Below are 25,121 nucleotides of genomic sequence, written 5' to 3' on the forward strand. Positions count from 1 at the left end.
ACTATTTTTGCTAATTAGTAGAGTACCGTACACAAATTAATTCGCATTAAGAATTAATTAATCATTTAGTCAAAGGACTCCCACCATTGTCGTCCTACAACTGGTGCGGCTTTGGGGAACCCACTCATAAGGAATGAGGATTTGGGCAGTAATCTGGACGTCTAAAGAAGGAAACATTTGAAAGACGTCTTAAAGCCTCGATCCCTTCTAGTGAGTCCCCGGGGTCCCAGGACATGATTACCTCTCGTTTATAATCTATTGTGGCGTACCGCGTATGACCAGCGACAATTTGATGACCATGTTTGGGATTAGCTGAACGCGGATGACAAATGTTTACTCTCAGTTCCTGGCACACACGAACCACCATGTAAAGCCGATTGAACGCAGGCAATTTACGGGTCACTCCGGTGACAAAAATCATTAGAGTTTCTTTATGTAACATTCCGACGTGGAAATGGATATATAAAGGAGCGGAAATCGGGCTTTCAGACATGAAAATACAGCATCTAGCCGTGCTGTCAATGAAAAGGATGTTATCACTTACAACAATACAAGCTACTAACAATCACTGCCCACTGCTAATAGGGTAGGACTTGGAAAATGCCATTACTGTGAAATGGTAACATTTAATCAGAGCGACTTTATACTAGATTCATCAACAGTTATTATGCACGTGTTATTGGTGTTCAAACTCCACGTACAAATTAGTTTCTTCATCGATATGATTTTTATTTTATGTACATTGCCACATTGCAGGTTTTTTCCGGCCCTTTTTGAGACCCGGAAATTTAGCAAATGAAGCACTATAAAGTGCTATTCATGAATATGTTGATAGGTTTGTTAAATAAAAGGTTTGGAAACAAGTAGTGCATTAAATGAATCATGTTAGTTTTTACCCATTTTGCCAAAAACAACAACACGCTATTTCCCCTATCAAGGGACCCCGCCACAATTCCCTTAAAAGTGGAAAAAATACTGCATTGAAAATAAGATGGGTATTGTATTGAATATTAAGATGCACTGTTGTAGTGCTTGTGTCTTAATATGCTACCAAATAATGATATTATTATAATCTAAAACGATAACAATATCAGTAACACATAATTGGTCGATGGATGCATACGATAGGATGGTTTGTTGCCTTGGTAATATTTAGAATGTGTTTTATAATTTTTATTAAAACTATGGCCTTTAAACAAAGTTGCATTGTATGGGAAAAGGCTACATTATTTTTCAATACAAGCTTGTAAGCATAGTCAAAAAGAAATTTACGATTCAATTATAAGAATACACAATTACATATTTATTATTTATTGTCCTAGTCCCTAAAATCGCGAGCAACCTTGATTCGCGGCCATCTTTGTTTTTACCTGGTTATCACGTGAAATGCACGTATCTGCAAAGCTATGACGTCATTTTTACTACAAACTATTTACAAGAGTAGATGCTTTCAAACTCGCGAAAAAATGTCTTTAAAACATATAAATTCACTTAAAACAATGGTTAACACTGTAAACAACGTAGTTTTACTAATCCCAAATTAATTGCCATAGAAACCAACCATATTTGCCACATAACATCCATAAAAATTCGCTGGTTATTTTGTCTGCTTTGTATACATTTTATCAATGACGGTCACGTGACCTAAATTATTGTAGGAAGGCAAAACAAAATTATATCTTGTGTTTTCATGACCCATAGTCTTAGTGTCAAAATAAAGAAATTGGTGAGTGTTAATTTCTGTTTTAGGTGCATCCCTAAGCAGTGATAAAGCAGTACATGATTTATTTCCAACTGCTCTTAAACATGCTTATGTACAAAATGATCAGAGAGGAAGGCACTTATGTCCTAAAGTCATCTAGAATGTTCAGTGTCCCTGAAAATACACTTAAAGAGACAGTTTTGTCTTTGGGGTAAATTATACTATCCCCCACTACGAGTAATTTGACATGATTTAATGTTTATGTTTACAAAATACTGTAAATCTTTTATTACAAGTTAAAATTTTGAAATTAACATTTTTAAAGATATGTTAAACTGTTTTTCTCAAAAAACAATTGATTAAAATAGTGTTGGCCTAATTAAAACGTGCTGACCTAGATTACGTCAGAGCTCGCGAATCAAGGTACTAGAATCAAGATGGCGGCCTAGTTTCAGTGTCTGTACTCTGTTGACATTATTTACATGAACTTTTGACCGTTTGTTCTTAAATACTTGTGGAAATATGGATAAATAAATGGCATGTCTGACAAAAGTAATTAAATTATTTCATTGTTTTGCTCAACTTTATTATTTTTTATTTATTCCTTACATCCGCGAATCATGGTTAGTCGAGGATATATGTAAACAAGCAATTTCCATTGGCTAGAGACTTATTGTCTAATTTTGATAAAACTAAGCTTATTTTTTATTATAAACAGTTTCCATTGGGTAGAAACATATTGTTTAACTTTGATACATCTAAGCTTATATTTCTACAAGCAGTTACCATTGGGTAGAAACATATTGTTTAACTTTGATACATCTAAGCTTATATTTCTACAAGCAGTTACCATTGGGTAGAAACATATTGTTTAACTTTGATACATCTAAGCTGATATTTCTACAAGCAGTTACCATTGGGTAGAAAATTATTGCCTTACTTCAATGAAACTAAGCTCTCGATCTACGTGACAGTTTTAAACTGTTCGATATTAAATTAATCCTCAAAAACATGATGTAGCATTCTTTGGTAACTGAAAATAGGAATGATAGGTTTTGATTTTTTTTAGAATATCACTACAGTCTGGTGGCTTTTATAAATGCAAAACTGAGTAATCTTTCACTAAGCGTTAGAAAATCTGACACCACAATATAACGTCAAATCAAGGGCTACTCGTTTAACAATTAAATGTCAGTCTTCCATTAGAACATTTTGAATGGACATCTAATTGACTATCTGGAATGCACGTGCCACTGCAAGCAACGCCATAACAAGAAACCCTATATCTGGAGTTCCGCTGTCGGTGATATTTGACCGTCCACGGCCAACAATGTTAACCAGTCCGCCGTCCATGTCTACCGGTTATAAAATCGATCTGTTAAAACGCCTAAGGCCAAAAGAAGTTCTGACATCTCAAAAAAGAAAAAGGCTGGTAGGTAGGCATACAAAAAAAATCTTTTTATTTTAGAACCGGGACTTTGTATCAACCCGAGCTTTATCAGGGTATATCGATAATTAAGATTTCTATTAATATGAAGTGGTCAAATTTTCACTCATAAGTGAACATTTTTTAAGAAATTACGAACAACAATCTACACTAAGGCAAAGAAAAGTAGGTTCGGTTGGAAAAATAGGGTAGGTTGGAAGAATGGCGTCGGAAGGAAAATAGGGTCGGCAGGAAAAATAGGGTCGAGAGAAAAAATAGGATCGGCAGGAAAAATAGGGTCGGCAGGGAAAATAGGGCCGTAGAAAAAATAGGATCGGCAGGAAAAATAGGGTCGGCAGGAAAAATAGGGTCGGGAGGAAAAAAAAGATTGACGGGAAAAATAGGGTGGAGGAAAAATAGGGTCGGGGGGGGGGGGAAATAGGGTCGGGAGAAAAAATAGGGTCGGGAGGGAAAAAAAGAGTCGGCAGGAAAAATAAGGTCAGGAGGAAAAATAGGGTCGATCGGGTTGGTGGAAACAAACATTATTTCGCCTCAGTTGCACGACCCTCAAATGTTTTCTGGGATTGCTTCAGGTCAATTAAGAAGTCTAATTGTTTTGTCTTTGTTTCGTAAAAAGCCAAGTGTCATGATGTCAATGACTTAAGTGTTTTCGTAGACTTTGAACAGCATTACACAGACAGTTTATTGAATACATTTACTTAACACCATTCCACGTAAGTTCAAGTGACTTTATTTTCGGACGAATAAGAATTCCTTATAACTGGAAGCAATATTTCTTAACAGTATTCATAGTAAAGCCTTCTTAAAACGAACAAAAGAACATAACGATGGCATCCAATAAAAAACCAGTTTATGCATTTTGGCGCTAAAAACTTTTTTTTCCTTTTTTTAAATATGCTAATTTTCCCGCTTCTTTTGAGAAAATACCCATCACGATAGCCAATCAGAAAGCAAAAAAATCACCATGTGATAAAAGGCGGTAAATGCATTGGATGAATGAAATCACTGTATAAAAAAAGTGCAGTCTTAGTGCTTGACAGTTTCATTTCAGTATTAAATTGGTGGAGTTACATCAGTTTTGCACTAAATCTCAATCACATTGTGCAAAATAGTGCAGGTTCGTGATTTTCATCTTTTAGTGTTTTTGTTTCCTTTGAAAAGTACCATTTTGGCATTTACTGGTTTTTCATTCGGTGCCGTCGATAATTGACTTGGTGTTTCAGTGAATCAAGCGATTTCCCTCAGAAGTACCAGTAAACGTTACTCACATAGATTCTGTATTTAGAGACGGTTTTCCTCGCTCCAAAACTCTGAGACATCTTTGTCACGCGAGAAGGCAACCTTTATGGAGACCTTATTTTAAAAGAAACGCTAAAACCTTTCATTTTCAAATTTAGGCAAGATAATAAATTGTCTTAATTTTCTGTAATATTTAGCAAATTGAAATAAATAACGCTTGAAAAGCGGTAAATGGGACAAGATCATGAAACAGCGTTATACAATCGTTTGCTTCGGTTAGTGGTATTTATATTCTGCAAAGAAATCAAACTATTTCTTAACAAAGGTTTAATGCGAACACCGCATTATAGCGGGATATTTCATTTTCAAAATTGCGCTTATGCAGGAGGATGTATGTTTATAGTACATGCTGCTTTCACGACCATTTATGGCATTGCAGGGGCGACATGGATTTAACGTTAGAGGGGGGGGGGGTACTTAGGGCCGTAGCCTTTTAACTGGCGTCCCTACCTCAGAAACATATTGTTATTTTGTTTCTAAGTGTTGGTGGGGGAGTGGGCCCTCCACCCCAATAACAAATAAACATTTTTTTTCCGAAATGGTGCATTAGGGGCATATTACTGTTGTTAAACGAACGTAAACTTACAGGAATTTTGCGCCCCCCCCCCCCCTCCCCTGGATCCGCTAGTGCATTGTATGCATGATTATAATTATATATCTGAAATTTAGATGATGACAATTTAAAAGGCAATCCACATAGCTTTATGGTGACTTTAGAAGGTTTCCATGACCACCGTTTTGATAGGGTTGTTTGAAGATTGGATGAACATGGGTGAATTTGTGAAAGGAATGAGAAACTTTAACTCAAAATTTGGTCTTAATATTTGACCTAGTGACCTAGATTTTGACCAGAGATTATTGCTATATACAATAGTCTTAATATCATGCTGAAAAATATACTAACTCAATGTTTGTCTTATTATTTGACTAAGTGATCTAATTATTGACCCAAGATAACCCATATTCACAATGTTCTTAATTATCATGCTGACAAACATTCTGGCCAATTCTGTTTCCGATGATGAAGGTTGGATTTAACTGTTGTTTTGCTAAAGGCAACCGAACGCCCACCCGATTGCGCGGATTTATCAGGATTTTAAGCTGCCTTTCCAGTAATAAGATACCTTTTCAACAATATGCGTACATGAACGTTCGTGTTTGTGGGCACCGCAAGTGAATCTTCTGCAGGCCAATCATTCACAATAACTTAGAAAAAAACAAGCTTTAAACATAACAAATAAAAAAACCATATAGGTTCTCAGTCTAAGTTTTTTTATTGGTCTGTACCTAGACTGAATTAGTGCCCAATTCTGCCAAAATATTCCTTACGACAGCAATACTTCGCACATAAAAAGTGTTTAAACTCAGGATTGGCTATGAAAAATTTAAGCAAGTTTGACAGACGCAGCCTGTCTGTACAATTCCCAAACGCGTCTTTCGTTCATAGTTCTTGGCTCGGAGTCGTTTGCATGCAAAATTTGATAACCATTATGTGTAATCGGCCGATTAGTAGTCATTATTTCCAAGATAATTGGCTCAAGAGGGCAGTGTATTGAATTTTCTGGCGCGCACGAATACAGGAAAGACCATTCTTCCGTCCGATGAACAGCCTGGAAAATTATTTGACAGCAGCCCTAAAGGGATAATTAGTCGATGAGAAATTGTGATCATTTTTGATATGCCGCATATTAAGTGTTTCGAATCAGATAAAATAATGTTAACGTAAATGTTATAATTAACCACAATCGTAGATAAAGTTGATGTCATCGTTTGATGCAACTTAATTGTCTACAAATGACTGTATTCTGCATGATTAATTTTGCTGGCTAATGTGTTCAATTAGGCCTTATGTTGATGTTAAGATATTGAATTTCACATCAATTTTGGATCGCTGAAGACAGATGATGATGATGATGATGATGATGATGATGATGATGATGATGGTGGTGGTGTTGATGATGGTGATTATGATGATAATGATGATGATGGCGATGGCTCCACGATTGTTACAATTCTCCTTTTTTACAAAAAATAAAACAAATTTGAAATAAATTACGAATAATTCACACATGAACACTAATATTTATGACAGTCATCTGAACAACATTTGAATCTCAAGCACAAACTTAGCATTTAAAAAGAAATATGAATATTATCTCATACATCAAAGCTTCGTGTCAAAATATCTATTTCTTGAATGTTTTATACAACAAACTTGTTTGTCAAGGAAGGCTATTTGGAAATAAAGGGGCAGTTATGTTTGGTAAATGTACAGAAGTCGATATTCTCATAAACTGTTCTTTATATATTCATTCAAGTATCAAGGGAAGCGGTTAGTTAAAGATGGTTCCCAGATTATAATTCTTGTTCAACACACAATATCACATTGTCATCTATTTCAAATAGCATTCATTTCCACTCAAAATTGTTGAAGTTATAATGAAATATATTTTTTTTGACGAACTACTTCTAGGGCAAATTACACCAAATTCGAAGTGTCTTCTCATTGTTGCATGTCTTATTTCTTTTAATTAACACATTACAGTGAATCAACGCATGACTATCTTAGACCATTGGCTTCCTTCCATATTTATAGGATTTGAGGCTTAATGGTTTGTGATTTTCAAAAAAAACCAGGCTGAACATGCTGGATCTACTTGATCTACTTTTTTTATCACTTTCACCGCATTGTTTGAACACCTACACCGGCATTCGGAACTCCTCGGCCATTTTTTTTAAAAACAACCTCGGATGTATGCAGGTACATCAGTTGAAGTAGTTGGTAAAATTTTGAATTATATCATTATTAAATGTAGTGTTTTAGAGTTGTATTTATTGATCTAAGTTTAAATTGATTGCCATTGAATTGTATTAATGCAAACATACTAAAGAATTCCAAAAGTAATGTCACAAAGTTTAACTGCTAAATAAAAATACTACGCGATCTACTTGCAGCGGACTTAAACGTACCATTTTTTGGGTATGTAAACCGTCCAAATACATCCGAGGTTGTTTTCGATAAAATGGCCGAGGAGCTCCGAATGCTACACCGGATTTGGTCATTTTGTCGAATACTAAGTGTTTACGTTCAACTAATTTTAATTATTCTTATAAGATTTTTTTTTCTTCTAACGTTGCTTTATGTTCAGTATTCATGCGAAACTTTCTCGCTATATGTGGTTTTAGTGGTCGTGAAGCATTAGAAATCAGTGTAATTTCGAGTGCAAATTGATCAACTATCTATGGAATATATGGGGAAATTATTTAGTAGTCTGTGACCTTCTAATGATAATCCGGCTTAATCCGAGGTTGTATTTAATGAGCAGTTCCATTTGAGGTGTAAATACATTCGTTTTCAGACTGGTGCCGACCCAGATCCCCTTTATCATTGGCGCTGAGGATTTACCGCACATTGAGGACCTATATGACATTACATGTGCAGAATGGGACAAAAATCAGGGAATTGAGCGAGATGATACTATTTTTCTTTTTAAAATCAAAACCGTAATGATCATTGTCTGTTTATTGGCACCAGCAATGCATAAGGGGTCGTTTCCATAAAGGATATAAGTCGTTAATTTAGCAGTCTTAAATCTGTATAAATGTCACAGATGACAATACAAGTACATGTATATTGATATGTTTGGTATTTCCACATCTTTCGGTTCAACTAAAATACAGGCTGAGGTCACATTACTCAAATTTGTAGCAAATAAATGAAACAATGATCCCTAAATAATTTCAATTTAGGACTAAAATTGACAAAGATCTTTATGGAAACTCCCCCACATCCTGACATGCAGACTAAAAATTGACGTTTGTAACATTTCATCCTTGTGTGGTTTTACAATTTCCTTACCCATGGATTAGTTAGTCATAACAAGTAATTTTTCAAAGTAACAGTGCTGCCGTTCCATGACAATATTGTTATTTAACATCCGCCATGTCAATTTCTACAGACACGTGCAACACGTGCAAAATTCATAATGCCAGTCACAGTAAAACAAAAAAAAAGAAGAAAATAAAACACACCGTGGATTTGACAGTGGGTCGACTGTTCAGAACATTGCTCAAGTTAACAACGTGATTTACGACATTGTTGTAAACTTTTAAAGCTGCACTCTCACTGATTTACCGTTTTTACAACTATTTTTTATTTTTGTCTGGGAAAGAGCAAATTTTTGCGTAAATGTCTGCAAACCAACGATAAAAGATTGCTGACAAAAGATCAGATCGCAGATGTTCATATTTCCGTTCGAAAATCAATGTTTTATGACTTAAACCGTTACTAACGGTTTAAGAAAAATGCATAAAAATCATTTTTTGAACTTAAATGTAAAATGCTGCGATCTAATTTTTTGACAGCAGTCTTATATAACTGGTTTTCATGCATTTTCCCAAAAAATGGCCCGTTCCAAGACAAAAAATAAAAAAGTTGTCAAAATGTGCTCATTATATTTAATTAAAACAAGTATAGCTAAAACAATTGTCTTAAATCTTGCTACAAATACCGAGCCGTCCAAGGGTATCCATGTATTTGCTAAGACGGTAAAGATTTGAAAAATAACAACGTTGACGTAAACAACGTCGTTAACTTTAACAACGTTCTGAACAATCGGCCGATTATGTTAACCCCATCAGTAGGTCTTCGGCATCTTGTGTGTGAAAAAGCAAGACGTTGTTATAAAACATTATCTTACAGAACTGGATCTGACTATACAATTTCTTCTGAGTATATTCCTGTGCCACCGATTTCTAGTTAAACTTTTAAACGTATTCGTAGAATTTACAAAGATATCGTGGAATTGATGTTACTATTAAATTCTACGAATACGAACATTTTTTTTACGAAAAATGAGCTGCCAAATAACTGATATCACATCCTAATTTGTTGTGACTATTGAAAAATCGTCTGCCAGTTTCGTTGCTATGGATACGCAAAATCCTAGAAGGCCCGGTAGCCAGATTCTTGGAAACCGTAGCAGGCCGGACATCCGCCCATTTCTTCAGTTATGATGGTTAATAAATTTTAATGGAATTTATCCGACTGGCCATCACTTACTGGAGGCCAAATCAGCAGACCATTGGGGCTCCAGGAAAACTTCTGATGGATAACATTACATTTTCTTGAAATAGATATATATGAGAAATATTCTACTAAAGCACACGTTCCCACCAAGTATTTGAGTGCCGTGGACTTTCGCTTAAAATCTAAAGAAGGACCGGACATATTAAAATATACCCATGAAGCAAAACTCAAAGACCATTTCATAGCATTTGCTCCTTATACATAATACAGTCGAAACCCGTTCGCTTGATATCGCTTGGCTCGATTTCCGCGTTGACTCGAAATGAATGTAAAATACACATTTCTTTTACTTTATGTAAGAATTCCCGCTTAGCTCGATATTCGCGAGGCTCGAAGTAGAGTGACCGGTCCCCGGGATTTCGAGCCAACGGGTTTCGTCTGTACTCCTCTTTCCATGGTAAATTAAAGTTGTTTTGTGTTTTCTTATCTACAAAATACGATAATTTCAATAAGCAAAGTTAAAGGTAAGATGATTTCAGATTTTGTTTCAGCAAGCATATGCGCATCAAACTACTTTGATAACACTTATTATGAATAAATGATCGCCTAAACAATGCATGATAGCTTATAAAGAGTTAACCGTGGATATGTTGACAAAGGTAACTGGCAAACATGTATTTCCTCTACATACAAATGAGTGGTTATACACGTTACTAACTTGCCCAAAGACAGCATTACAAATCTGCTAAAATACGGTATGAAAAATTTGCCAAAAGAGAGCATAACGAATTTGCCAAAAGACAACATAAAAAATTTACCAAAAAAATACGTAACGAATATGCCAAAAGACAGCATGAAAATCTATTTTGGCGAATATCCCATCAACCGGTGAGGATAAAACTCCCCCTTTGCCTTCAAATATAGTTCAATTCACACTAGGGGATGTGAAGGGGTCAAGCCATACTGCAGCCTTTAAAAGGGTGCGGACAGAACAACAACAAAAACAACAACAAAAACAACTATATCTGAATATTTTTGAAAAGTAACTTATGGCCATGATGAATTAAGCCGGCGAAATATATTGAATCTTGTGAAAACAACGTGCAAGCACAAACTAGTGCGCCGCTTATTTCAAAGGAATTCAATTCGTTGCAGACGACTATTTTTCAAACGTTCCAATGTGCCTCCGGTTTAAATAGCACCACTGCGACTATGGCAATTGGCATGCTAATGATCACCGGGAATTTCGTTTTTCGGCCATAATACCCATTTGGCGGAACCCAAGTAGGAATGATCACAATTTACTGGCAGTGTTCATACGAGACTCCGGTGATCAATTTCGGCCCGGACTGTAATTCAATTTCGAACTCAATTAGTCTAACCTGACAAAGAGGGTGAACCCCGAACATATACATGTAATTACTGATGGTTAGACATAAATAATGGGCGCAGACTTTCCTGAAATGTCTATATGCTAGATGCGGCACTTGGCAATGGACGCTATACACAATAGTCGGAGATAAGACATCCGTACATCTGTCATGTCCGCTTCTGCAGCTGAGCATCCTAATTTCAAGTAATTTCATGAAACCGATTTTTGCTACTCAAGTCACGGTGTATGAGCGGATGTTGTTAACAGTTGCCACATGTTTACCCAAATAAAAATATTTGTTTGTCAAAATTTAAAAAAAAAAAATTACTAACGAGTATACCATTTGAATAATCACTTCATTGGCCGTCTTAAATTGAACAAACCATATCAAAGATTATGTTATCATGCATGCAGTGCAGACAAACTTGAAACGCCATTATTTTGATCCGGAATATGCTTATTTCGTTTTCCCACATCTTACATTAAACCACTTAAACACGAGCACTTTTGGGAATAGTTCGCGGAGAAATCGTGTCATATTGTTTCTGTCAATCGCTAGCCCGACTATCACGAGCCCATCTTGACAGTATTCTGCTCTCCCCGGCCATTTACAGCTACTCCAGAGATGTTATCGGACCCATGGAAAATGAAAGGGGAATGAAAATTCCTTTTACATCATCTGATAAGGGCTCCGATCACCAATATGTCGAGAGTTGGGTTTTAGAGGTCGAGACACCAGAACAGTCTAATGGAAGCAACAATTGTGGGTTGTGTTGTTCTTCTTTACTTTGACGACGACAACGGTGATGATGATGATGATGATGATGATGATGATGATGATGATGATGATGATGATGATGATGATGATGGTTATGGTGGTGGTGGTGGTGGTGACGACGACGATGATGACGACGACGTGATGATGATGATGATGATGATGATGATGATGATGATCATGATCATGATGATGATCATGATCATGATGATGATTGTCGTAGTGGTTGTACCACTTAAATACGCAAATGTAACCTAAACCAAAAACATATCGGCCTATTCAAATTCTCGAATACTAAGTTTTATAGTGCCGTTATCGGCAGTAAGATGGTTGTTAAGATCGCAGACCCACTCGGGAATATACATCACACGCTGTTCAATGATACTTATGCCAATTTACAACTTTAAATAAAACGGTCTCGTTGCGATGCACCGCGGCGGTCTCATCCGGACTTCCTAAGGACACTGTGTTAGGGTCTCTGACTTTTATTTAACGACATAGCTGACAAATTATCCGCAATAACTATCATCAAGCAGTTTTTCGACGACTGTCTTCGGTATAGTAACATCAAACTTACCCACGATGCTGCTTTCAATTATGATACAAGGGAAGTAACTGCATTTTTTCATACTTGTTATTTCACTAGATATTTTAGGGAAAAGCGTCAAAGAAATGAAATTACTTAAAAGTTGTATTTCACTCAAAACAAGCAACGCCATGTAATTAAAGGGACTTGACACCAGATGGTCTTGAAATAAGCAAATACGGTAATTTCTTCAAAACAAGCCTAATTATCAATACGAGCCAATATAAGGCCGATAAAACAACGCTTTACATCATTAAAATAATATATTTACGCTGTCTCGGCTGAGGTTACCCGTGTAAAAATAGCGCATAATGATTTCCCAGTTCAAATTGTGTATATTAAAATGTGAAAGTCACGTGATTAGTTTATATACTTATACAGGCTCTATCAAATTAACTGGTAACTACGTGGTAGACACGCCCGGTTAATTTCGATTTGGATAAATACGCTAAAACTGCGAAATATACACGTGTCGTAAGAGATGTGATACATAAGTAGGTAAAGATCAGTGCGTTGTACACAACGATATCAATTTTATTATTATTTTCCATTTTTTCTTTCTTTCTTGCAATTGTATCATCTGGTGTATAGTCCCTTTAATGTGGCTAGTCTATGTAATACGTTTTGTTCTGATCCATAAAGTGAGAAAAAATAGCAAATATTAAGATGAGAGAGAACGATTCAACCTCTTTTATTTACTATTTGAAACGTCCAAACAATAGTTCAATACGTTTAATCAAGTAGGGTGATTTCGGAGTTATAATATACCGTATTTTAAATCGATCTGAGCGCTAAACCCACAGGGAATTCTACGATTTAGTTTAATCATATTTTGTTGTTTAGGCACATGATATGTTTATTATTGCATCATAATAATGACGTATTATTACGCGATTGGTTTGGGTCACAAGTTATGAACAATATTAGAAATCGCCATTCCCGCAATTTGTCATAATGACGTCTGGCTTGAAAAGTTATATTGTTCTAGCGCATAAATAGAAAACATATGATACAGTACAAAATAATGTTATAGTTTAAAGTTACTGAATAGCATAGCCTGCAAAATCTTTGTTCTCTCTAGTGATGGGCAATCCGGGCTGGATTATCGATTAATCGGACAGACATACAGACAAACAGACAGACAGACAGACAATCGATAATTATCAGAAACTTTAAAAGAATAGATGTTGACTCAATTCGCATCTATTTAGTAGGTATAGGTAAATAAAATAACACTTATTGTATAAAATATAGAAGTGTTATATTTATGCAACTTTGTATCTTTTTCCAGAAAACTGCAAACACATATATGTCAAATCGTAAACAAAACTAAACGGAAATATATGGAACGCGGATTCGGCCCTAGAGTACACAGTACCAATTTCTCGATTAATCGATATCGGCAAAACATCGTCGCCGATCGTTGACTTTTAGCCCGCGGCGACGATTAATCGACTACCGACACACCACTAGTTTTCACTGACCGTCGGCTATTACACCAACATTTACCAATGACCATATTTTGACAGTTAATCAATGATTGTTGTCTCGGAGCGTTGTTTCTCTGTTTGGGTGTTTGTTTAAGAAGCACTCTTACTCCCAAATAAGATTCACCACAATTAATACGATTGTTTAAATATACCAAAAAGGAAGAATAAATGACTAATAAAATGCTTCTTATAAAGGATACTGAGTTCAATTTATAAGAAAGGTGTAGAAAACACCGTATTTCTACCGTATGAGACGAAAGTAGATCTCAGTAAATCTTTTAGCACTCACCAATCATTATATATTTTTGTGTTTTCAGCTATCAAATACACGGTTACAATTGTGTTGTCAGTAGTTAATATTTTCCATAAATGCATTATCAGTAAGTAAGTAGTTCAAGGTTTATCACTCAAACTATGTGTTCGTTATATATATAACATATATGTATATATAATATATATTGATTTTGAATAAAGGTGCCGCTTTAAGTCTTTAAGCCTTAAAACAGGATATGATATTATTAAAAAAACACAAGCCCTATAAAAAGGCCCCAGGAACAAATGTTTAGCAATAGACAAACAAGGATGAAAGTTCGTTTCTTTAAGAATACACTAACCCTTCCATACAAAAAGGGCGCAGATTCAATATTTGATGAAAAAGAAAAAGAAAAACAGAAATTGGGAATCTGATTTTGTCATTAAAGAATTTTATTTTTTTATTTTTCAGCATTGAGAACTGCAGCCTCAAATTCGTCAGAAAAAAAACACATCAACAATACACTGCGGATTTCAAGCGAAACTATCTACAGTCGAATCCCGTTCGCTCGAACTCTCAGGGACCGTCAAAAACCCCTCGAGCATTGAAATTTTCGTGCCAAACGGGAACGTTTACCTTCAATATAAAGAAATGTGTCCTTTACATCTTGTTCGAGCCAACGTGGAATTCGAGCCAAGCGAGTTCGAGCCAACGGGTGATGGATGTAGTAGATATTACTATGATATATTTAAAAGGATCCAGACATATCCTACTCAGATCTTGAAATGTGCTACGTGTTTAAAATAGTGTGCACGTACTTATAAAGTCCACACATACCTGTATGACGACAGTAGCCATCAACGGGTAGTCCACATATACACGAATATAAGCTTGAAACCGCTTTATGGTACGTGCTCTTTCAAGAAATATGATGTCTGTGCAAATAACAGCACGTGCCATTAAATTTAATCGCACGAACAAAGATAGAGGAATTGACATTCAGTAAATGTTAGATTCGTAACATGATAGTGTATTATTAAATGAACGATCGTAAAACACAAAATGCATGCAAATTTAAATTATAGAAACAAATATTACCCAGCCTGTATTACAAACGGCCAAGAACACAGCACACACTCTGATAAGGCCAAATAAAGAAATAATTCCTTTTCAATTGCATTTAAAACAAATAGGGTAAGTAGGTAGGAATAACTTGTTTCTATATATCTTATGAGAACCTGGCCCCAATTTATCGAAACTTTTAAAGCTTACCAGGCTTAAGTAGCTTAATTAAATTAGCCAAAATTCATACTTCAATTGAATTTTGACAAATTGAAAATGGTTTATTGTGATAAGCATAAAGATAATTCCTATCTGAAGTATAACAAGTCTTAAAGTAGTAAGTATTACGCAATTTATTGAAAAACAAAAATAGTGAGTTAAGCTTTATCCTGTTATAAGAGACTTAAGAAGTTTCGAGAAATTAGGGCCAGGATTCTGTACCAAATATACCTCTAAGCAGGGTATATCAGTATTGTAGAAAATTTTGTATATGAAATGGTCAATTTTTAACATGTACACTCAAATAAATTCGTTTATTTAGGACCTACTGAAATAAATCCGCTCTGGATCAAAACGCAAAACGGGTATGTGGAAAAGAAGATTTATATATTTACGCCTAACCTATTAAGTGCGTATTTTAAAGATGCACTCTTACTCCGAAATAAGATTAACTTCAATTAATAACATTGTTTAAATATTCCAAAAAGGATGAATAAATGTTAAAAACAATGGTTCTTATGAAGAATATCAAGTTTAATTTGAAAGAAATTAGCGTAAAACACGGTATTTCTACCTAATGAGACTATAGCAGAGCACAGTGAATCCTTTAGCATTCATCAATCGGTCAATATTTTTCCGCTGCATTATTTAGTAAGTAGCTTATGGTTTATAACTCAAAATTGATGTTTGTTATATATGTGTATGCATTTATTTGAACAAGAGAGTTACTTTAAGATAATTAATTTAACCACTTGCGTTACAGAAGTGGTGCTAAGATTATTATCCAAAGTTTACGTATGTTGTTTTGATAAAAACTCAAGTGTGCACGTGTGAAAGTGTGTCAAGCACCTCTGCCTTAACCTGCATACATGTATGGTACTTCCAAGACAAAAACATTAAAAAATGTCAACACGTTCAGTCTGTGATAGTGCTGCTTTAATACAGGTCGGTTTGGTACAAAATCGCGGTTCCTAAAAAATAGAAAAAAAAGGTTATACCTACCTTCCTACTCGATACTTTTTGGAGATGATAGTGGAAAGAAGGAACTTTTTTTGCCTTATAATGGCCCAGTCACATAGCCCGGCCGATGTCCGGCATCGGTAGAGCTCGGTGGATTTTTTTGGTGCCACCGAGCTCTCCTCATCGGAAGCAGAGCTCGGTGACGTGAACGGACTCCGTCCGGACATGTTCAGGCGACCGACCGAACACCGGCCGGTGACCGTACGGAGTCTGTCTCAAAATGCGAGTTTTTTCTGCCGATGTGGCAGCAACTACCGGCCGGAGGTCGGCCGGACATCGGAAGGAATACGGCCGGTACCCGAGCAGGTAACAGGACACCGTGCGATCGCCGGCCGGGTTGTAAACGGGCTTTGAACAATGACCGGCCGATGCTCGTCCGATGTAACACGGACTTGGGTGCCGAGGTATTCCGTTCTTCCTACCTGACATTGTCAGTTCATCATTATGGCTGCACCGAGGAGACTTCGAATGGCACTGCTCGAACACGAACTGGCTCAAGTAAGGTTCCAGTACAACCTGGTCCTGGCGGCAATACTAGAAGCCGCCGAGAGGGAGCGACAGAGGGCCCGCAGAAGAGAAAGACGCTGGTGGGTGCGAGAGTGGATCCTACGCAGAGCCCTGATGCCGATCTCGACCGGGAAGATGAGCAGGGCCAGTTCATCGCGGGTGCATGGCGAGACCAAGCCGTGCTCGAAGATGTGCAAGCAGCAGGGAACGGACCATATATATATACTAGCAGAGATATCCGGCCGGGTTACGGCCGAGTTCCGGTCGAGTTCCGGCCGAGCATCGGCCGGTGTCCCTTACATCGGTCAGCCTCCGGTACTATACTTTCCAAGGCTCTGTCCCACATCGGCTGGAGCTCGGTCGGAGCTCGGCCGGTGTCCGTTAAAAAAACCTCGTCCTTTGGTTGTCTCAGATGCACGGGACACCGGCCGATACTCGGCCGTGCACCGGCCGACGTGTTTTCCGATGTGGTTACGATGGGGCTGCGATGAGGGAGCTCGGTGAGAGCCCGGTGAAATTTAGCTCCGAACTTAAAATTTCACCGAGCTGCCACCGATGCGGTTTTAAGCAACAAACGCCACGGATGTCCGGCCGGTGTCCGGCCGGTGTTCGGTGAAAATCGCATCGCTGGCTCATCGGAACCTCATCGGCCGGGCTATGTGACTGAGTCATTACTCCCGCCGACAGTCTTTCAGTGTCTTTGGCGCTTTGATTGATATACAGCAATCGATAAATTATTGCATGCCTTGATAAATGATCAATCGATAACTATATTAAAGTCAGCCTTTTGCGCATTGGTATGTTGTACATGCATTTATCCTCTCTGGATAACATCTGCACAAAGTATTTGTCATATAAATGTCTTAATTTTTGCTCAAGGTAAATATTGGGCGCCGAAGACAACGCCCAGGAGGGTTGCGATTTTGTTTACACTTGACCATGTTGTTTTTGACACTGATGATATTTTTACAGCAATCAATCTTATTAAGTTTAGTTTCTCTTGTTTCTTGGTTAAAATAAATGAAAAACGCGTTGATGTGTTGAAATTATTTGAAATGACGTCACGGTGGTTATCACATAACTGATATTTTCCAAAAAGTTAGCGTTAAAGAAATATACATGTGTTTTTTAATATCTGTGTGAAATCTCAATATGTAAGGGTATTTTAAAAGAAAATTACATATTTTCACTGCGCAGTTGTTGAAAATAAATTGATTTTTCCTTGATTACTCGTGAAAAATACAAACAAAAACAAAATAGTACGTACCCCACTACGTTTTTCTCTGAAGAAGACACCAGCTTATCAACTTCACGTTATCATTGAATTGGTCGGTCATACGGTCGAACGTTTATAATAATTCCTAGAGTGAAGAAAGAAAACAACAAATGTTCACTGTCATTTCGTTTGATTTTTTCAATTTGTGTTAAACAAATGCCATCCTATTATTTAACAGAGCTGTAATGTATTATCAACAAGTCATAATAATTAGATTATAAGTTAACTTATATTTCAGTCGATCGTAAACCTTAGATACGATTACGTTTTCTAAACCACGCTGCGGAATGTGATCTGCATTTCAAAAACATAAATTTCTACATCGAATATGGTTTAGCCTGCAAAAACGTTTATGGGATCCTCTCAAAGATTTAATGATGTAGGCAATTTTTACACCCGCGAAGGTCAAGGGGGAGGACGTAATTTGACACACTGGCGCGCATTCATTTTTCAAAATTATAAAAAAAGTCAACTCACCAGGCAAAAAATGGTCCCAGAATCAGCACTTGTCAATAAAAATACGCCATTTTGTTTGCCATGAAACATTTTTTTCACTTAATGTTTGCCAGAAATCCAATTACGTCCTCCCCCTTGGAAGGTGGGCATATTAAAATCGCATCGTCCATTCGACGGTCCGTGCGTCCGTCCAGTTTTCCTTTTCGGTCCGTAACTTTGTCATGCAGTTAGGGATTTTTAAAAAGCATAATTGGCACATCGGTACCTTTAAGACGCGTCGCGTGCAAGACCCACAACTGTTCCTAAAAGTTCAAGGTCACACTTGGTGTTTAGTCATTGTAGAATGCTGCGTATACGCACATATTAAAAGAATAGTAGGTGGTGTCCGGTGTGTAACTTTGTCATCGGCAGAGGGGTTTTAAAATACTTGGCAAATGTGTTTAGTATATAAAGACGACATGTCAAGTGCGAGACCCATGTCCCTACCTCAAAGTGCAATGCCACATTTATGGAAAGCTGCATATATGCCTATACAGTGTGTCCGGGCTGTAACGTTGTCATGAACGGTTGAATTTTAAAATTAATGTGTTCTTAGGAGTTGCGTGCAAAACCCGTGACCATAGTTCAAATTCACGGTCACATTTAGAGTTTATTCATTATGAAATGCTGCATTTATGCACACACATGTAGTATATTTAGTAAGCCGTGTCTGGGTTGTAACTTTGTCATGCAGGGAGGGATTTTTTTTTAAATTACTTGGCACATGTGTTTGGAATATAAAGACGGTATTTCACGTGCAAGACCCATCTAAAAGGTTTTCATGATAGCACACTGCATGTATGCATATGCGGTCATGTCCGGGTTGCAACTTAGTCATGTCATGGATTTTAAAATGAATTGGCACTTGTTCAGTACATTAAGGAGACGTGTCGAGTGCAAGATCAACGACCCAACCTCAAAATTTGAGGTCACACTTTATTACTTATTTAGTTTATTCAGTATAAAATGCTGCATATATACATATAGGTTTAATTAATATGGTTTACGGGCTGTTATTTTGTCACGAACGTTAGGATTTTATTATTACTTAGCACATGTGCTCGTAAGATAAAAACGACGTGCCGCGTGCAAAACCCACGACCCTTCCCAGAGTTCAAGGTCAAATTAAGAGTTTAATCATTATACAATGCTGCATATATGCACATAGAATATATTGGTTGTGTACAGGCTGTAATTGTGTCACTAACGCGAGGGACTTTAAAACTACTTAGCATTTACACATTTGTTCGTTACATAAATTCGACGTGTCTCGTGCAAGTCCCACGCCCCTTCTTCAAAGTTCAAGGTCACACTTAGAGTTTAATCATTATGGAACGCTGCATACATGCATATACAGTGTGGTGGTGTCAGGGCTGTAACTTTGTCATGCACCTTTTTTAATTAATTGCCACATAAAGACGACGTGTCGCGTGCAAGAACCATGTCCCAACCTCAAATGCCAATAGGACAAGTTGCATGTATGCACATAAATAAAGTTTCCACGTACCAGCTGAAATTTTGTCTGCATGACTAATTTTATTCTACGATTACTTCGCACATGTGTGCAGTACATAAAGACGACGTGTCGCGTGCAAGACACGTGTCCCTGTCTCTCACTACATCCCTCAAACTTGACATCAACCATCAATGGGGTGGGTGGGGGTGGGGCGGCATATGCTTATAGTTTATGACAGCTCTTCCTGAATAAGAGCATAAAATAAGGTAATTTCAAAGTCCATTAAACTGAATGGCACTTCACTTGCGACAGTTCTTGTGTTTGTGTGTGTGTTTTTTTTGTGTGTATTTTTTTCAAAATTTGTTCAAATTGATACTCAAATTCTACAAACACTATACGTGTATATCCAACAACTGACAGATACGCCTTTGAATATATTTTGTTATTTTTAAGCAAAAGATCCACCATATTTTCATTAGCGATAAATTTATGTACAATGTGAATATATAGGATTGGGTTTTGGTGCAAAAAAGTATTAAAATCTAGAAAACGAGCTTGCCTCTTGGTGCCCATGTGAACGTCAATCGGAACTCCTCGGCCATATTCCATCGAAAACAACCTCGGGTGTATTCCGGTACATCAGTAGAAGTAGTTCGTAAAGTTAGTAAGAATGATATTGTTAAATGAAGTGTTTTACGTGCAATTTGTATTACTTAACTCAAATTAATTCCCACTGAAGTGTGTTATTGCATAAATAAATCATATTCCTTAGAGTCCTGAAGTTTAACTGCTTAATTAAAATGACTATGCGATCTACTTGTAGCGTAGTTAAATGATAAATATTCTGACATTGTTAACCGTCCATATACAACCGAGGTTGTTTTCTGTGGAAAATGGCCGAGGTGTTCCGTTTGAGCGAATGCAGCCATTCTTTAATCAATATACAAGGGAACCAAATTCAATAAGATTCGGTGCAGTGAAAATAACAGAAAATAACGTGATATTTCACTTCACAGACCAAACACACACGAATTTAAAAACAACAACAGCATAAAAATACAACCATTCTTTAATCAATATACAAGGAAACCAAATTCAATATAAGATTCGGTGCGGTGAAAATAACAAAAAAGAACGCGATATTTCACTTCACAGACCAAAAACGCACGTATTTAAAAACAACAACAACATGAAAAAATGCAACCATACTTTAATCAATTTACAAGGGAACCAAATTCAATAAGATTCGGTGCAGTGAAAATAACAGAAAATAACATGATATTTCACTTGACAGACATAAAAAACACGTATTTAAAAACAACAACATAAACAACAAAAACAACAACCGGCTTTAGAATTCAGCTCCTAAGATTCGGAAAATTGTAAATCTGGTAAAATATGTGCAAGCAAGTTCTATCATAAAACCTTGAGTATTTCTTCTAAGCCTCCCTCGTGTACTTTTCATCCGTGTCGTATTTATAGCTCTGTAGACAATTCTAAACACTTCCAGCTCCCTCCGGAATAAATAAGGTGTAGAGATTTTCTTCTATGATTTACTTTTGAATAATTTAAGAAGCTCGTTCGCAAGTTTTATCGCGGATTCGATTCGTAACGTCATTCTGACAGGACAGACTGAAGAAAGACAAGTGTTTACGTTTTTCATGGAAACGAAAACCTGGTTTTATAGCTGTAGACGTTGTCGCCGTGCACAAGCGCCAGTGGGAGTTCCAATAAGGATTTTAATCGTAACTGAATTAATTTTCAGTGTGTATAGTCGTCACAGATTTATTTCCTTTATCCAGAAAACAACCTATATTTAAAGCAAATGAAATTTTCAGATAGGCACTCATTAAGAGCTAGGCTTAATCAGTAGGAATTTCAACATACGCGTGTGTTAAAAGGTCCGCCCTACGCTCACTTCGCCAAATGTCCGCCCGGTTAGCTCAGTCGGCAGAGCTTTGGACTCTGAATCGGAGACCCCGGGTTCGATTCCCGGGCGGACCAGGTCACTTCTGTTGTGACTGGTTATGAAATCCTTTTTACAACCATACCCACTGTACCACTGCCCCTGGCATGTACAGAAGATGTCAGTTCCTTGCAGAGGTGAAGGCACCTAGTACTGGTTCTCCCAGGATAGGTGTGCGGTGGTTGAACTGTCACTCTGGGACCCTTCAATGAGCTCACGCCGGGACCCGGAGTATAAACTACTAACACCGCAACCACTCCGCCAAATCTTAAGATTTCAATTCATGTCATCAAGCTACATTTGTATTACTTTGTGTTCATTTAAAAAAAATGAATTTAAAAATTTTAAATCCCTAAATTATATATATGTGACACTAAGATGTTTTCAATTTACGCCCGCCTCCCCCCGCCGCACGGGTTGTTCTCAAAAACTTCCAAATTACTGCAAAGTATGAACAAATGAGTACAGCACTCGATGCAAATCACTGAAAATTGTTTTAGTCTGTTTTCACCTTAACTATTGTTCTGGTACCATTGATTTTACTTGACTTGAGCTCATACCAAAGTCAGACGAAAAACGAAATACTTAGCTTTGTTCTATCTGATATATGTAATGTTAATTTTAGCTTCAGGAAATTTCGTGGCCCACAACCTTCATTGCCGGAAAACCTCGGTTCTGATTGATGTTTTAATTACCGGCAGCTTTCCGGGGGTGCCGAAAGCACGGCCATTTCAACATTATATTTGACAGCTAACGTTACTCGTCTTATGACGCCTTTATTTACTTTCCTTTTCTTAGCATTACCCTAATCGGATAGTTGTAGTTTCTGGACGGACCTTTGACCGTCGAGAGCAATCTACAAGCGAAAAGACGATGGAGAATTAACCGTTGCCGTGGGAACGCTTGAATACACTTTCTTGAAAATGGGGTTCCTCGCGGAACACAAAAGGCGTCCCGTATGAGTCAAATTGGATGTCTCCTCAGCGGTAATGTCAAAGCTCTGTACAAGAATCGAATCATTTCGCTTCACAGAAGAAACTGAAAAAGTGACAAATATTGTCAGAAATCCCGACTAATGCTGCCGTGGCGTTAACTAGTGAAGATAAATCATCCTTTTAGGGGTTGTCAATTTAGAATGAAGAAAAATTAATCCCGACTAATGCTGCCTGACAACGTAATATTTTGTGGTACAAGCGAGCATTGCAATCAATGGTTTGTCTGCGCAAAGTGGACAGTAATGTCCAGCTTGACCTTTGACTTACAGAAACCAGACAGGCATTGCCTTAAGACTTCATGAGTGTTCCGTAGGTGGCCGTATCGACCAGAATTTGGGAATGTTTGTATATATAAATATATATGTTGAACATATACAGTCGAAACATTCTATGTCGAACTCTGTTATTTCGATGTTCTGGTTATGTCGAACTTTTTTCGAATATTTTGGATTAAGTTATACATGTCTTTCGGTTATTTAAAATGTTCGTTATCTCGAATACTTTCCCGAGGTCCAAACGCTTTGGACTTAGCGAGCTTTCACTTTTTATGAAAGAAACATAAGGTTAAATGTTATGGTTTTGTCGGCGAAACACAAACTGTGTCAATTCCGACCCTGAAAACAAATGATGAAATAATTCTGTCAAAAGGCCCCTTGGGTTTGTCATTCTTGAAAATTGTACTGATCATGTTTTTAATTAGAAATAGAATTGGTCGTTATTCATGAAACACATTAATTCATTTATTAACTTAAGTCGATTTCTTACTTAACATGTTCATCGTCAAATTAAAAGAAAAGTATTAGTGTTTTTGAAATTAAAATTATGTATATTTAATAAAATCAAGAGAGAAAAAATATTTTAGATACTATTTAAGATGCATCTATACTCCCTAATAAGACGTACCATACTCAAAACAATTGTTTTAATTTACCGAAAAGGATGAGTAAATATCAAAAACAATGGTTCTTATGAAGGATACCGTGTTTATGCAGAAAACACGGTATTTCTACCTTATGAGATGACAGTAGATCACAGTATTTTTTTAAGGACCCACCAGTCATTTGATATTTGCGCGTTTTCAGATATTAAAAACACGGTTACAATATTGTTATCAGTAATTAATATTTTCCTTAAGTACATTATTTAGTAAGTAGTTAAAGGTTTATCACTCAGAAATTATGTTTGTTATACATGTGTATGTATTGATTTTAATACGAGTGTCACTTTATTATGTCATATGCTCAAAGAGGTTGGAAAGTGGCAAGTAATGTTTAGAATTTCGCATATGGGGGATTTCCTCCGCATATGCAAACATAAGCGGGGGATTTTCACCACATATACAGAAATAAGCGGGGTTTTAGCCTCATGACTAGGTGGAATAAATCGTGTCAGACGAGTGTATGAAATATCTCTTCCATGGCAAAGTAGATAACAACATTTTGGACGAACATTTTTTTCCCGAATGACTGTCAAATGAAGTCCGACTTATACATAAAATTACCAGAGACAGCATAAATGTATATAACTATGAATATTGTACACTTATATTATTAGGTTTTTTATTTAAAAAAGATAAAAATAAATTAAAAAAATAAATAAATAACTGGCAAAATTAACCACTAGTCTGTTTGTCACATGTTTAGAATGTAGTTTATGTCAGAAAATTGTAAATAAGTGATATTTATTAGTATGATTAAATTTTACTGTATGTGTATATGTGTATAAATTATATGTTTAACTCTTCAGAAATGGAGGAATAAAAGATATATATTTATTAGACAATAGTACTGCTACGACGGGTAAAAAGGCCATGGTATGATGTACAAGGTGAGCTTAAGGCGTAGGTTACCAACATGATTTTGAACTAATTGCAACAATATATAATAATACAATAAATAACTGGGTGGCAAAAAAATTAGCTTATGTTGGCCCCTCCCCACAAGGAACTTGCCTTGCCAAGTACCAACCCCAATACCTTAAACACAGTCGAACATGTAGACATATAAGATATTGCTACAGGGAAGCCTTCTTCACGAGTGCGAAACAGTGGCTCCAGCTCTTTTAGAAGCTGTGTATAAAAAGGAGCCAATGACACTTCCGAGCTAGAGCAAACGAACGGATATCATCGTAAAAGGTAAGTATGACTCGTTGGTTTATCTAATATCACAATTA

General features: G+C 36.7%; 1 protein-coding gene across 6 annotated transcripts in view; it reads right to left on the minus strand.

Annotated features, from left to right (window-relative positions):
- Positions 1 to 18,311, minus strand: part of LOC128228062 (limbic system-associated membrane protein-like) — a 77,820-nt gene extending 59,509 nt beyond the window's left edge. For 3 of the 6 annotated variants that reach the window (XM_052939128.1, XM_052939127.1, XM_052939120.1), the window contains exon 1: positions 18,029 to 18,311. The gene's annotated coding sequence lies outside the window, so the exon portion shown is untranslated. The other 3 variants (XM_052939122.1, XM_052939125.1, XM_052939121.1) reach the window with 3 other exon arrangements.
- Positions 18,312 to 25,121: the final 6,810 nt, after the last annotated feature.

This window comes from Mya arenaria, chromosome 3 (genome assembly GCF_026914265.1).
Source record: "Mya arenaria isolate MELC-2E11 chromosome 3, ASM2691426v1".
Classification (NCBI taxonomy): Eukaryota; Metazoa; Mollusca; class Bivalvia; order Myida; family Myidae; genus Mya; species Mya arenaria.